The sequence below is a fragment of the Carya illinoinensis genome, chromosome 2 (assembly GCF_018687715.1).
Source record: "Carya illinoinensis cultivar Pawnee chromosome 2, C.illinoinensisPawnee_v1, whole genome shotgun sequence".
Lineage (NCBI taxonomy): Eukaryota > Viridiplantae > Streptophyta > Magnoliopsida > Fagales > Juglandaceae > Carya > Carya illinoinensis.
Window position 1 is genome coordinate 13,700,487 of NC_056753.1, and position 7,947 is coordinate 13,708,433.

Consider the following 7,947-nt stretch of genomic DNA (forward strand, 5'->3'; position numbering starts at 1 on the left):
ACTATTTCTTTTATGATGTGAGCCCCAATCGACTCGCTTTGAGACCCAACAACAATATTAGAAAATAAACCCAAGAACGCCAAACTCAGGTCTATGGATGGAGAATTTAGACCCGTTGAGATCCCGTTTCAAGAACCTAGATTATATTAAAATCTAGACCCAATGAAATCCCGTCTCAAGAACCCAAATTACAAGGAGGAACGCCACAAAGGTTGTGATTTACCTTTGATAAGTTCAAGAGTTCAATTAAGAACAAGAGGAGAAAACTCACTCATAATGAAAATTCAATAAAAAATGTCATGCCTCCTCAAATGAGGTTACAAGTGGTTTAAATAAACAATCCCCAAAACCCTAAAGGAATAGTGCCGCAGTACTGTAGCGTGAACAGTGCCGCGCTACAGTAACATCTAAATCCTAGTTCAAATAAAATAATAACTTTCCAAATATGCCCTTGGCTAAAATACAAGGCCTTTCCAAAAACCCTAGTTCATTAAAAATAAGATATATGTGTGGGTTGACATCCTCAAGCCCACTTATTCTAAACTAACAAAATAAGCTCTTTTAACGAAATGAATAAGTCCAAGGCCTTCAATAACAATAGGCCCAAGTTGTGTCTTCCATAGTTTGGATCAAGTGGATCAAAACTGGTTCTCCTTCTGTCAAGCCCATCATGAGTGTCGGGCTCTTGCTAGCTTTATCCCAATTGAATTGTACCTATTCTTGCATTGCTCCCTTAATATTTGTGGCTCTTAATCTTGTAATTGATCCGTAAGACTTAGTCCGCCTTGGGGCCCATCATTTTGCGTACAAGCGAGTCAACTTTCCCAAGGAATTAGTATTATTAACAGGCAAGAAATGAGCACTCTTAGTTAACCGGTCAACAATCACCCAAACCGAGTTCTTTCCACTAGGAGTCCTCGGTAAGCCCACTACAAAATCCATCGTAATGTCGTCCCACTTCCACTCAGAAATAGGGAGGGGTTGGAGCATTCCAGCAGGTCTTTGATGTTCGGCCTTGACTTGACGGCATGTGTGACATCTCTCAATATACAAGGCAATATCCTTCTTCATTCCTTCCCACCAATAATTTTTCTTCAAATCTCAATACATCTTCGTACTGCCAGGATGAATTGAATAAGGGGCCGCATGAGCTTCTGCCATAATTCGCTTATTGAAGTCCGAATCTTTGGGGATTACTCTACGATCTCGGAACCGAAGAATTCCATCCTTATCCATACTATAATGCAATGGCCCTCTAGATTTTCTGACTCTTTTTCTAATATCTAACAGCTTCGGGTCCTTCCTTTGAAGAGCTTCAATTCCTCAAAATCAACTACTCGAATAGCAAGAATTGAAGATAACACTTCCTCTTGTTGTGAAATTTCAATAAGAAGTCTTCTCATCCCGCAAAGTAAAGAATCCAATCCTGACGATTCAGCTTCATCTTCCAAGTGCGACTTTCGACTCAAAGCATCAACAACTATATTTGCCTTCCCTGGATGATATTTGATCTCGCACTGATAATCACTGATTAACTCTAGCCATCGCCTCTGCCTCATGTTCAGATTCTTCTGAGAAAACAAGTGCTTCAAACTCTTATGATCGGTGTATACTTCGCAAATTTCTCCATACAAATAGTGCCGCCAGATCTTAGAGCAAACACAATCGCAGCCAATTCTAAATCATGCGTCGGATAATTCTTCTCATGATCTTTCAGCTGACGAGATGCATAAGCAACAACCCATCCCTCCTGCATAAGAACACATCCCAATCCAAATTTAGACGCATCGATGAAAACTACAAATGGCTTGTGCGGTTCTGGAAGTGTCAATACTGGTGCAGTTGTCAATCTCTTCTTCAATTCTTGAAAACTTCTCTCGCACTTGTCTGACCAAATAAATTCTACATTCTTTCTAGTCAAAGCAGTGAGAGGTCCGGATAGGCAAGAAAATCCCTCCACAAATCTTCAATAATATCCAGCAAGTCCCAAGAAATTTCGAATCTCACGCACGGTCGTTGGACGCTGCCATGACAAAATAGCTTCCACCTTGCTAGGATCAACAGCCACCCCGTCTCGGGAAACCACATGCCCAAGAAATTTGACTTCCTTCAACCAAAATTCACATTTGCTGAGCTTTGCATACAACTGGTGTTCTCTTAATTTCCCAAGTACTAGAGGAAGATGATAAACATGCTCTTCAAAATCTCGGGAATAAATTAAAATATCATCAATGAAAACTACCACAAAGGAATCCAAATAAGGTCTAAATATCCGATTCATTAAATCCATAAAAGCTGCAGGGGCATTGGCTAACCCAAAATGCATCACCTTAAATTCATAATGCCCATATCTCGATCTAAAAGCAGTTTTGGGTATATCCTTATCTCTTATCCGCAACTGGTAGTATCCTGATCTCAAATCAATCTTCGAGAACACAGCTGCTCATTGAAGCTGATCAAACAAATCGTCGATCCGTGGAAGAGGATACTTATTCTTGATGGTCACATTATTTAGTTCTCGATAATCAATGCACATTCTGAGAGTACCATCTTTCTTTTTAACAAACAGCACTGGCGCACCCTATGGCGAAGTACTTGGTTGAATAAACCCCTTATCTACCAATTCTTGCAACTGAACCTTCAACTCTTTTAATTCAGCTGGTGCCATACGGTAAGGGGCTTTATGTACAGGAGCCGCTCCAGGTTCCAAGTCAATAACAAACTCCAACTCACGACCAGGGGGTAACCCAGGCAAATCATCCACAAACACGTCAGGAAATTCTTCCACAACTGGGATATCTACTAAAGACTTCTTCTCAGATGACGTAGACACCATTTGGACTAAGAAGGCATCCGCTCCACAAGCAATCTCTCTTCTCGCTTGAATTGCCGATATAACTACCGGCTTTTCTTTTAGTTTACTTCCCGCAAATTCCAAATAATTACCATCTGGGAGCTGAAAGCTAATTACTCGACTTCTACAATTAATACTCGCAGAATATCGATATAGCCAATCCATCCCAAGGATAATATCAAATCCCAGCAGCTTAAATACAACCAAATTTGCATCCAGAAACCTTTCACCAAAATTCAAAGGACAACCCAATGCAACTTTGGAACACCACACCACTTCACCATTTGGTAGAGTCACTACTAATGATTTTGGCAAGGGTCCCGTAACCAGATTACATATCCGAGCAAAAGTGGAAGATACAAACGACTGAGATGTACCCGAATCAAACAAAGTGCAAGCATAAAATTCATATAAACGGACTCTTCCTGAACCAATCAAATTAACCAATGAAATCCAAATACAAAGAAGAAATCAAATCACACCAAAAATCAAATCCAAAATTAAATTAGATCCATACTTGTAATCACTCCAGCATCATGGGTCGTTGGTGCCTCATCATCAACATCTCCGGGTGTAACAGCATATACCCGAGCTTGCACTGTTTGCCTCTGATTAGTTCTTCCACCACGTCGACCTCCACGGCTTCCTTGAACTGGCCTAGGACACTCACGAGCAAAGTGTCCCTGCTAGCCACAATTATAGCATCGAGCCCTACCCGAAGGGCACTCACCCACATGGGCTCTATTACAACTTCCACAAACTGGCACCCGTCCTCCCATACGTACACATGAGGCTGCTTGTGGTAGAGTCCCGGTCCGCTGAACAAACTTCTGAGGCGAACCAGAACTACTTCCTTCTTCAGTAAAACTCCGCCTCTTTTGTCCTGGAGGGGAGCCCATACTCAAATTAATCTCTCGCTCTGCAAGAGTGGCCAAGTCAACTAAATCCTAAAAAGTGGTAATCCAGTGGCAGACTACCATTCTACGTATATCAGGTCGCAAACCATCCTGGAAACTCTCGGCCTGCATCTCCTCCGTGGCGATGAGATGGAATCGCCCAAGCTCTATAAATCTTCGGGCGTACTATTCCATGGTCATACTTCCTTGGACCAAACTTGTAAATTCCCTTGCTTTTTGTCTTCTCACAGAAGCCGAAAAGAAACGATCATTAAATTCTTTCTTGAAGCGCTGCCAGGACACAGCGGCAAAGGACCCCAATTCTGACTCTAACATTACTCTTTTTGTCTCCCACCATTCAGAAGCAGCGCCTTGCAACAAATAACTGGCATAAAGTACTTGTTGCGCTTCAGTGCAACCACATACTTCAAATGTCTTTTCTATATCTCTAATCCACTTTCCAGCTCGAAGTGTATCCTCTTCTCCCGTAAAAGATGGGGTTCTATGTGCTAGAAAGCGCTCATAGGTGCATCCAGCTTGCACCGCTCTACTAGGCTCTCCTTGTTGTGGCCTAAAATTTTACTGTAGAAATTCCGTCATTTGCCTTAATGCTTGAGCTATGGTATCGTCTCTTGGCAAATCATCCCGTGGCTCTTGAGTAGGCTTTTTTGGTCTTACCATCTTCCTACCACAATACAACCTTTGACCCCATTTAAATATCGAATAAAACAAACAATATAAAACCAAAACCAAAACCAAATAACAAGAAAATAAAATATACTAGCATACAATAACATAACTAAATAAATAAATACAAACAAGCTAACTCAAATAAATTCAAATCAAATAAAACATATCAAATACCAAACTTTAAATAAAATAGATTTCAAATCACAACTTTAAAAACTTTCTGGTACTACACCTACGGGACATGTGGTTTTGCCTAGAGCTAAACCGCTCTGATACCACCTATGACGCCCCCAATTCCCACGTACTGGCACGTGGAAATCGAAACGTCAGGATGGTGACAACATGGGTCACACATCCCATCGTCAAGTGCCAAGTGTGTGTACATGCAATAAGTATACAACAAAAACGCGCAGCAGATAATAAAAATCTTATAACTAAGTACCAGAATTTTTGTTTAATACAAACCCGTTTAAAACATACATAATAAAATATTACAAGTCTCAAATATTGTTTCAAACCAGATTACAAGCCATAAAAAACTAATAGAAATAATTTTTAAACATGAAAGACTTCAAGTCAAAACTCTGGCGGAGCCGCCTCCTTGGGCTCAGCCTAGACCTCTTCCTCCACATCTGCATCAAAGTCTACAGTACCAAAATGGTGCCGTAGGTAAGTAAAGATCCAAATGCCACAATATGCATGAAAGAATGCCAAATGCACATATACCATAAATCCACATTTTTCCACGCACGCCAAAAATCTCATTTGGCCCAAAACATATCATTTAAAACCAGTCCTTGCCATTATCCCAGATAATGGTCCAAACTAAGAAAACCACCATTTTCCCAGAAAATGGATCACAATAACCTCAAACAAAACCTCACCATGTTCCTAGAAAATGGCTCGTATCCAATATCCAAAACCTGTTCCAATTTATTGCATGCACCATGATCTCCCCTAGGGATCATCCGCACACTCTGGCTCCTATGTCACATCGCAGGTAACGACTACGCATGTGACACCTAAACGAGCGATACCCAGTCTCGCGCCCAGCGCGTACCTGGACCAGGCCATCCTCTAGTCCCCGCCAGCCTAGGGACCACGGAGTCGACACGACAGCGTTACCGTATCGTGCGATTCGGTCGTCGCCCAGCGACAACCCAGGGGATGTCACTCAGTATTATCCACTCCCGAGTGACCAGAAGAGCTCCACCGAGATAATACCCCATCCTGGATTGGGGTCGTGATACACGCACCCAAAAATCCATTTACACTGATAGAACCAAGTTTTCTCAATTTAATACATGCGCATGAATGCACCATGCAATGCACACCTCAAGACACAATTTATCCAACAAAACTCAACATCAACAATAACCAAACAACTCCGTCCTCAAATCCATCCGACCCCCGACTCCTCGGACTCAGTCCGGAATAACCAACCAGTCAATGAATTTATTGTAAAATTAATAATATATTTAAATCTAAAATAGAGTTTGAAAAATACTTACAACGCTATATGATAATTTTTGAAGGATCAAGAAGCTGCGAACGGTGGAGAAAAAGCAACGTAACAGTGTAAAATACACTGTGGCCATGGGTTGTAAAATATCCACTTTTGAACGGGGACAAACCAAGACTTGGGATTGATAGGGAATGGCCTAGAGGTGTTTATGAAGCTAATGGAAGTGAGATTTGGCCGTGGGTGGCGGTGGAAATGGCGGTGGAAGTGAAAAACAGCAAAAACAAGGATGAGCTCGTGGGAGTTGCTCCGGCAACGGATTGGAGCTGGAAATGGGTGGTTTAGGGCGGCAAGAGGTAGGTGATGAAGTGGTGAAGAGACGGTGGCCGGAGGTGGCACGACGGCGACGGAATGAGGGAAAAACCGTGTGGCTTGGAGGAGCTCGTGGCGACTAACGGTGGCTCAGATGGAGGTGAAATTTGGTGGGGAGGTGCGCCGGCCGGAGGGGAAGATTTCTGGGTGGGTGGTGTTGACCACGTTGCCGGCGAGTGACGGTGCTGGGCGGCAGAAGGCAAACGGCGATAGTGAGGAGAGAGAGAGCATACGTCGAGCGGAAGGAGAACGGAAGAGAAGAAGAAAAAGAAAGAAAAAGAAAAGGAAGAAAAGAGAAAGAAAAAGAAAAGAGAAAAAAAGAAAAAGAGAAAAAGAAAAGATGGGGAAAAGAAATGAGGTCCAATCCTCACCTCTGGAGTCCAGAAACTGATCCGACGAAAATAATTTTAAAAGCAATAAAATGATTAAAATAATTTAAACACCACATCAAGCTAAAATATAATAAATAACTAGTAAAACTAACAACATAATTTTAAATCCAAACACAAACTAAAATAAATTACACAGCAATTTAAATTCAAAATGATAATTAATATTAAGAAAGCTCCACAAAACAAATATTACAACTAAATAAATCCAATTAAAATCCAATAAATTAAAATAAAAGAACTAATATTTTAATTAAATTAAAATACTCATTCAGTGAAAATACACGTAAAAACGGGATATCACAGAGAACATGCTTTATTATTACTGTGAATCCAAGTGGAGTCCGAGACACAAGTGCCAAAGTCCCAAGTTTGATTTGTTAGAAGATGTGCTGCTGGAAGGGGAGCTTAATGAGGTTGAAGAGGAGGTACAAGAGGAGGTTAGTGAGGAGCCACCAGTGGTAGAGCTGGCTGTAGCCCAAACCTTGAAATTTCCCTTCATGTTATAACAGGTTCCCATAGCCCAAGAACCATGAGGGTTAAGGGAAGAGTTGGGGCTCAGTGGGTCACAATCTTAGTCGATATGGGGTCCACCCATAATTTCTTGGACTCGGTTGTGATAACCAAATCTGAATTGCCCATGGACACAAGTGACCAAGTGAGGGTAAGGGTTGCCAACGATGAATTTATTCCCCAATGGAGGAAAATGTAGTGGAGTTAGGATTTTTTTTTTTAATAAAGAGGATTACACCCCAATTTTATTGAAGACCTCACTTATGGCGGAGGAAAACCTTATAAACAATCTGATACATGGGGGTTAGTTACCAAACTTAGGTATCAAAATAAATCAAAACCATATTATGAACAACCAAGCCTAACAAAATAAAATTAACGATTCTGAACATATGGCAAACCCCATCTATCTGTATGAATTAATCCTCGAAAATGTCCCTGGTCAAAGGTATCACAAAAAAACTCCAATGAGTGCCCATGTGCTCCTTGGCCAAAAAAATCAGCTGCCATATTTGCTTCCCTAAACACATGCTTCACTTGAACATTAAGAACTTGCAATAGCCCTTGAACTTCCTCCCAAAAATCCCATAAGCACCATAAAGTACACCTTCCTGAGCAAAGGCAACCCACTACAACACTCGAGTCTAACTCTAACACAATATTGCACAAATTAAAATGGTGGCATAACAATAAACCATCAAGAAATGCCCTACACTCTGCAACAGTGTTTGTAGCATGCCCATAGTAATGAGAAAAACTAGCAATGACCTT